General features: G+C 27.0%; 1 long non-coding RNA gene across 1 annotated transcript; it reads right to left on the reverse strand.

Moving 5' to 3' along the window:
* Nucleotides 1–610: 610 nt before the first annotated feature.
* LOC118196547 (uncharacterized) lies at nt 611–8,240 on the reverse strand. The gene is made up of 3 exons (XR_004759437.2): nt 8,135–8,240; nt 6,079–6,278; nt 611–821 (listed from the first exon to the last, which is right to left on the reverse strand). It is a non-coding gene; the product is annotated as an uncharacterized LOC118196547 (long non-coding RNA).
* Between the last annotated feature and the right edge of the window lie 571 nt (nt 8,241–8,811).

The raw sequence follows: 8,811 nt of genomic DNA on the forward strand, positions 1-8,811 counted from the left end.
AAATGTATGCAAATTTTAAAAATAAATATTTTTTCTTGTGTTCTGTTTACAAGCAATTTAACTGTACTAAACAGTTCTCTGTTAAAATTACTTCTGTCCATGTAATTTTTTTTATAAATTTAGAAGGCGTATTTTGAATGTTAATTAACAAATAAAATGACATATATCTTTCACAAATTCATTATTTTGCCATAAATTTGATTTATAAAATTAGTTCAGTGGATGGTCCAGTCAATGGATAAGGTTCTTAACAAGCAATTTTCAGTTAAAATATAATTATTGTCATAATTTAAAATTTGAAGCATTTATTGCAAAAGGTTTTAATTTAATTCAGCTACTAGGAATGCATTAAATTCCCAAAATCTATAAACTGATAGTTTTATATTATTTCATAAAATTTTAAAGCAAAATTAAAAGTATTAAAGGAAATCTAATGAAATTAATTTCCATATTGCATATTCATGTAATAAATTTCTCTTCTAGAATCAAACATTCAAATTCAATGAACTAATTATTTTCATATTCAGTAATACAATGTATAAGATACAATATTTGCTTAAGCTAAGTATCCTCTACCAATCCAAGTCTTCATGAAAGTTAGGAAACAAACTGAACAATTAATAACTTTAATTACAGTATTTTCGTACAAGCTAATACACAAATTTTTTATTCCATTGTTTACAAACTTCCTTCTGTTGTACATTTTCCTTTTTGTTTATGATACTTTTCTCTAAATGAAACACTTTTCAACCAGTCTTTTATAATATGTTCAATAATATTGCAAGGTATCTCTCTGGTGGCCCGATTTTCTTTGAAAGCACCTAAAAGAATAAAAAAAAATATTTTTTAAACTAAATAATCAAGAAATAATAAATTTTCTCAAACTTTAATAAAAGCGATGCTGTTTCATCCTATGTGGTCGGTTTAATGTAAAATTATGTTATCTTGAAATAGTACTATTGAATAATGCTTCAATTTGAGATTTCGCCGTTAGAGTTGATTTTAAAAAAATCAAAATTTTAGATAAATTTCAATTTTTCAAAAATTAGATAAGTGCAAATTGAACTGTTATTTAGAAAACGGGAACTAAAAATATAATGGAATTAAGAAAAAGGATATTTTAACAGATAATTTTTGGTTAAAGATTTTGAGGTTTGCAATACAAATACCTCATTTTTTGGCATTCTCAGATAGCATTATCAACAATAAAAAAATGAAATTTGTTTTCTTGCCAGAAAAGAAACGAAAATGGTTATTTAAATCATGAAATGCTGGTCTAGTTAAAATATTTGAAAAGAATGAAATGGTCATAAAATTATGAAGTATTACAAACAAAAAATGTCGAATTGTGTTTCTTTCAAGTAGCTATTTCTCCATTTAGTTTCTCTAGTGAACAAGGGTAACATGTGCTGCAAAAGATTTTCGATTCTGGAGATTCGTTTTTCCTATTTTCCTTTTATTTCGGCACCGCACTTAAAGGTTCATATGAGTTACAGTCATGGAGTAGAAAAAATTATTTCATTGAAGGAATGGCAACATATATGTTACGAACGAAAATAAGGAGCATGGATACTGTCACCTTGAAATGCTTATATTAAAATAAGAGAATACAGTGCAACTATGATAAAAATTGAAGTACATGTGCATATGCATGTAAAGATAAACGTTTTACATATATATATATACTCTTTTAAAATAATTTTAACTTTAATTAAACTTAGGAGATAGTATAATCAATTAATCAATATTGTTTAGGAAATAAATTATTATATATATATATATATATATGTGTGTGTGTATGTATATACACACTATATATGTATTTTAATACGAATGTTAAGGAAATTAAATAGAACTTTGACTCACAAGCAAAAATATCTTACAATGACTCCCTAAATATTTTAAAATTTATTATACATATAATAAGTATAAATATAAAATTGAGGAATTTGATTTGAAATATTATTTGATATTTACATTTTGCATATATGAATACATTTCAGTATTCAGAATAACTTTTTATCCTAGTGTTTCATTCAAATTAAAATTTAATTTAATATGAGAGATTTACAATTAATTTAAAATCAAATTACAATGTAAATTCAATTTAATATTAGAGATTAGTGCATTGATTAGTTAGAATTGTGTCATTATATGTTGTTAAATGTGCTTTATTTGCATTAAATTTGCGCAGGTATCTAATTAAACGTGAAATAATCTTAACAAAAAGTGAAGTAGCATTTAGTCATGAAAATTTGTCAACGTAAATGGAGAAATGTGTAAGTGAGAAAAACGTTTAATATGTAATTCTATTCATTCCTACAAATATGTATTTAGGAATTTTGGCATCCTTGTTTTAAATTGAATAAAGCATTTTACTATAGACTTTTCTTTTTTTAGAGCAATAGACTTCAGGAAAGCCGAGTAGCCAAATTTTGGGGCAACAATTACATCTATTAATATAACAGTAGTGCTAAAGCTATTTCATGATTCATTTAATGAGTGCTTATGATTTTAAACCTGTGATGAAGAACAACTAAAAGAAGCGCAACATAATACTTACTCATTAGATTCTACTAAAATAGATCTGATCAATTTTAACCACAAAAAACTTTTAATAAGCAATGCCATATATATTAATATATATATATATATATTGAAACTGAAATTGAAAAGCTAACAAGTAATTTGACGTAAGACCTATTTGGTCTTAAAATTGTTTTTGCGCAAAATGCTGCAAAAATATGAAATAATAGGAAGAAATATTCTAGTGAGCTTGCTAAAAAGTTACCAGGAGCTGTGGCTCCATAAAATAGTTCAACGCAGTATTTTTTAAAATATTAACATGGAAGTAATTTTTAAAAAAATATTAACATGGAAAGGTGAAAAAACAGCCTACATGCGAAATAAAACTGTTAGAATCAATGTTGGAAAACATGGGAATGCACTAAAAACTAATCTTATCGATGTGATATGTGAAAAGTTAACACATATAAAAAAACAGATCGACGGATATATATAAATCTATACATATGTATATAATTAATAAATATAAAGTAAAAAATCAATATGGGTTATCCTAGAAATGACTGACGGTTTTTCAAAGTTTAAAAGTGAAATAGCAAACAAATTATAACACTTACTAAAATTAATTTTGTAAGAAGATTATTGGTCAAGAATTGTTTTTAGCACCAAACGTCGCCAACAAATTGCGCTTCAATTTCATATATCGTCAGTTATGTCAAAATGCTCTCGAAATGGTCGCCGTTTAAAGCAATCATTTTCGAGATTGAAATACAAAATTAACACGCTGTGTAATGTCACTATTTGAATTTAGTTAAATTCACTTGAAGAAAAATATACAATCCTTGAAAAAAATCATTGAAATTTTTTTGAATATGATTAGAATATGGTTAGAATATGATTTTTATGTATTTTGAAATTGCGATTTAGTCTCAAAGATCATGTTAAGTGAAATATTGGAAGTGAGGGTATTTTTTGATTTTAAAATTTTAATTTCCAAATGTACTTTTAAGCAATCGCTTTTGAACTTTCCTCTTCCTTGCATATATATATACATACAGAGAGACATGTGAATTCAAACAAATGGAGTTAATATAAACCTAAAATGATGAACTCTGTAACAATAAGTCACAAATCAAAAGAATGAATCAAAAACATGGAAAACAAAATTGGAGCAAAATTAAATCAATACATAAATAAAACAAAGTTCGCATGAAATTTAAAGAATTAAAAAATATCTTCGGTCTTTTTCAAAGAGCAGCCGAAAGAAAATGGAATTATAAACAGAGAAATCAAATTATATCTGGATGAATTGTACAAGTAATCAAAGAGTCCTTTGAATTAAAAGACGAAAACCTTAATTCAAAATTAAAATTTTTCAAAAAATTTAAAACTGTTTAAAAATTATTTAATGATTATTTAAGGATACTCGAATATAACGAAGTGTACAAATGATATCTGCCTATGGGAGGGAATGAATTCATGGAGGAATTTCAAAGGAAAACTGGCTCGTATTCTTGCTACTCATGGAAAAACCACAAAAACCAACTACGCAACAAAACCGTTCTTCTGGAATAGAAGCCAAGACGAACTCCCAGTCTTCGCTAGTGTTATACATTTAGCAACCGATGAGGTAAATTAAAATAATGATAAAAACTGCAAGTATCTGAAATCAGTATTTATCACGATATCACTTACTCCGACGTGACTCAAAATCGAATACATAAATGACAAAATAGACTAGACTCGCCTTTTGAAGTGTTTTTTAACGCGCCTTCTTTAGAAGATTTTGAAGAATAAGTGAAAGCATATTTATTAATTTTAAATTAAAAAGTTTTTAAAAATTAATAACTTGGAAAATAGGAATGACATAATGTACATGAAAAAAAAAAAAAAAAAAAAAAAAAAAAAAAAAAAAAAAGACACATGCGGTATTCAAAACCACAGATTAGGCAAAGCTGGCCAAATTTTGAAAATATGGACTTAGTAAACTTATGAAATTCAAAAAAAGATTAATGAATTTAGATCATGAAAAAATAGCTAATAAGCAAAGTTAATGCTGAGGAATTAAACATAGCGCTAAGTGTCTCTGAAATGAACATTCTTGAAAAATAAACGTAAATGACTAAATACCTAGTTAATTTTTCACGTGATTCAAAATTAGTTACCCAATATGTAAAAATATGAAAAAGTCAACACTTTTTTGAAAAGAGCAAATTTTGTTAATTTGAAAGTTAGAAACTTTTTATATAAAATGTACTATAAAAGTACTACTAAAGTACAAACTTTTTATAAAAAGAACTTGAAAAAGTACAGTGACATAAAGCACAAGCCACCAAGAAAAAGAAAACTGTAGAATTCAAAAATCTTATAATAGACAAACGTTCATAATGTGGAATTGTTAAAATGCAAAATTTCAAAATAAAATTTAACTTTGATAAAGGAAAAAATAATCAGCAAGCAAAATTATTATAATGGAATTAAACATATAATTTCGATTTAATTATAAAAAAAATAAAAACTGAAATAAATGATTAAAAACATCTTCTACTACTGTAATTAATATAACTAAGTAAAGAAGCTTAAGAAAGTGTAGTAAAATTTAATTTACTACCGCATGAGGAAAAATTAAAAGGGATTTCTTTTTATTTAGCTATAATTTAATTTAGTAGGAGGTAATTCTGTTTTATTTCTTTTTGTATTTAATTTATCATCCGAAGAATTAACATTCTGATACATGTATATTAATATATACATGTATCAGAATGTTAATGGCCTCTTTCGCTTCTGTTTTGGTGTTTCAAAGTCTGAACCTGAATCTAAAATTCAATGTCTTTAAAGCCGTTTTTGGACTTAAATTCAACTGTAGCATAATTAGCTACAAAAATTCATACATTGTTCATTAGATACAGTCTCATCTTTCAACTCAACAGCATATTTATTGTTTAGAATCGTTAGTCACTTTAACATTTCTTATAGAAAACTCAAATCTTATTATTGAAAATTATATTTTTATTCAGATTTGAAAATAAAATATATAGATAGGCGTTTTTTAATTAAATTTAAACACTGTGTTAACATTCTGGAGCCTGATTCATGACTTCACTCAATGGAATTGAATTTGACATTTATATGGATCCGCAGGCTAAAATCTCTCGTTCAGTCTTCCTTTGAGCATTCATTATTTTATATATGGGTAAGTTTTTAAAGAGGTTGTATTAAAATTCACAAACTAGCAAAGTATATTGAATATTAGAGTCTTACTATGAACCGTAATTAAGAATGTAGATATGATTTATTTCGGAGCGAAACTATTAAAACATAAGCTGATATAATATAAGCACAATTAATTAGAGAGAATAAGGATAAATAATATTTGTTTAGAAAAATTGAAGTATGCTTAATACATTTTCCTACACATCAAAACATTTTTTTAAAATTTCAATGTTTCAATTCAGAAAACATATTATTTCAATTTTATGCTCTCGAAAAACTTCCTACCAATTAAATTAATATGGGAAAACAGACGTAAAAATCATTTGTAGAATACTTAACAATATTCTCCCAGGATAACAATATAAAAATTCTCTCAGGATGTATCTGGTTCTCTGTGTTCCAGAATTGCTCTTTCCATGTGACTTCTTTCTTTATACGAAGGCCAGTTACATGTCCCTTTTTATCATCTGACACTCATTTGCTTGGACGACAGCCACTTCATCGGTCATTAGCAAATGTACAACGCTAAATGCCATTTTCTGTGAATGTAATGAAATAAATCCATAAATGTTCTGAGACTGAATGGAAGCAATCTTACTTTATATGTAATGTGTATGTTAATTATCAACATTAAAAAGCTTGTCTTATACAAACTCAAACTTCCTGACATTCTGGGAAAATTCCTCCCTGACTTTCTGAATATATTTTGTACTTTCCATGGCAGTTTAAAATTTTCTAGGTGAGGGAAACTCTGTTAGTACACCTTATTAAAAACATAATGGATAACAAACATAATAATCCCTATATGCACTAGCATATATTACTCGAATATAATCGATATATAATCGAATACTGTGTTTAACAAAACCTCTTAAATCATTTTCTGCAAATACATCATTAGAGAAAGCAATATCTGAAGGCTTTATTAAAATAAAAATTTCCACATGTAGTAAAAGAAAGTTGTTGTACATAGCAGATGGTAAAATTCAATTCATAACAACAGGCCTAGTGTATAAAAGAAATAAAGAAACTTTGTTGCCTTCCACCTCTGTATTTCTTAAAGTATTCTAGGTTTCCGACTAAATTCGCTTGGTACGTAATGTCTTAGACCAATGTGAGATGAAGATATTTCATTTACATCGCTCCAGTGCAGTTCCAGTGATTTATTGAAAGTTAAAATTTTTACTTATTTATTTGTTTATTTATTTATTGCCGCTTTAGCTGGAGAACTTAAACTGCTCTAAAATAGTTATCAAAAAGTTAAAAAAAAACTAGCCAAAATTTCAGTTTTTAACTCTAAATAATAAAAAATGTCTATTTCATTGCTTGTGTAAATATAAGATATCTAATTCTCTTAGTGTTTTAATTTTTCTTTACAATTTAATGAAAACAGTACGTGCATAAAATACCAGTACTACATTTGAATAGTATAAAAATTGTATTTCTAAAGCCATAAACACAATCGTGTATGCATGCAGATCATAGTTTCCAGCCTTGGAAAATCTTAAAAGACGGGAGATTTTCTTTAAAGACGGGTTTGCTCTAGAAAAAATGAAAGGTTTTTCACTCTGAGAGGTTATACCATTTCAAAGAAATTCCAAACTCGCTTTGATTCAGTTTATGATGCATGATGGTTCAGGTTACTATAGTACTTGTAATTCAATTTTGATGTAAGATGCATTAGCATTTTATTAGATAGTCTAAAATTTATGCTCTTTACTAATTTCATTTTTTTTATTTCCTCGCATTTTTATGCTGAGGAAATTTTTACTAGTGAAGCAAAGCTTTTATTTATCAAAGTATTTTTAAATATACGATGCATGTGGAATTAATAATTAACATACATAATAACACTAGATAAAATTAGTAATATGCCAGGTACTAAAGTAAACAAAATTAAACACGAAAATTAACTAATTAAACATTGCCTAAATCTTCACATAAAAATCTACTGATGTCTACAGCAGATTAAAACAACTCAGATTAAACGAAATCCGATAAGAAAAATTTATTAATGTCAATAAAATTAATAAAAAATACAGTTTTGTGAAATAAAGTTTAACAAGAAAAATTATTATGAAAATCATTATAGGTGGACGAATACAATTCGCCTAATTAAAAATTTCATTATTTTGATAAATTTCGTTTTTTTGCTGGGAAAAATTTTCTTTAGTAAAGATTTAAATTTCGAGACTTTAAAATCTCGAGATTTGGTAATTTACCTTGAGATGTGATGAAAAACTGGGACTGAGTTGAAAACTTGAGTTGGCAGCTATGATAAGTTTGAGATCAATATGATTATAGCATTTGGAAGATTTTAGACATATACAAAACAATTTTAGCAAACTTTCATTATTAAAAATACGATGAAAAATGTGAAAATATGCATACTTACACTTTTAGTAGAGCGGATAAAACAAAGACATCAATACTTCCCTTCGATCTGGAATAATTTTAGCGGTGTTCTTGATGACCTCAAACCCCGGTCTTTCGAATCGTTCTTCTTTAAGAATGACTGAGGTCAGAGTCAGCCGGACGTCAGTAATTTCAGGATTTGATTGGTTACATACGTTTTTTGGACCGCAGGGCATACTTTGAGGGAGAGAACTTTGAGGGAAAAAAGTGATTTCGTCCTTGAGAGAAATAGTGCTGTGGGACAACATATGGAGAAGCGGAAAGAGCTTCAGCCTAAAGTCTACTGTGTGCAGATCCATAAGTCGAGTGAGATGATAAAAAAGTAAACGTACAAAAAACATTTTGTTTTGATTAATCCATCGACCAAAAATTAAAAATGTTTTATTAGGCACTTTACAATTTACAACACATTAACAGCAGAGACGTTTTGGCTTTTATAGTGTTTTTATACGGTAAGTTTAATAGTTAATCAAAAACGGAGATGTTAATTTTAAAATTTTTCATTAAGTCGAGAATTTAACTAGCAGCTTTCCTTGCAAGTGATGTAAGTTCCACACATTGCAAAAGTTACTTTAATTTCAAAATTTAATCAGATAATTATGGCAGAAAACCAACATATTTTCGTATTCTCGTCGACATCAACAAATGTTTTTATAA

This window comes from Stegodyphus dumicola, chromosome 7, assembly GCF_044657685.1.
Source record: "Stegodyphus dumicola isolate Sdum_Otavi_A_Nest chromosome 7, ASM4465768v1".
In the NCBI taxonomy this organism is placed as follows: Eukaryota; Metazoa; Arthropoda; class Arachnida; order Araneae; family Eresidae; genus Stegodyphus; species Stegodyphus dumicola.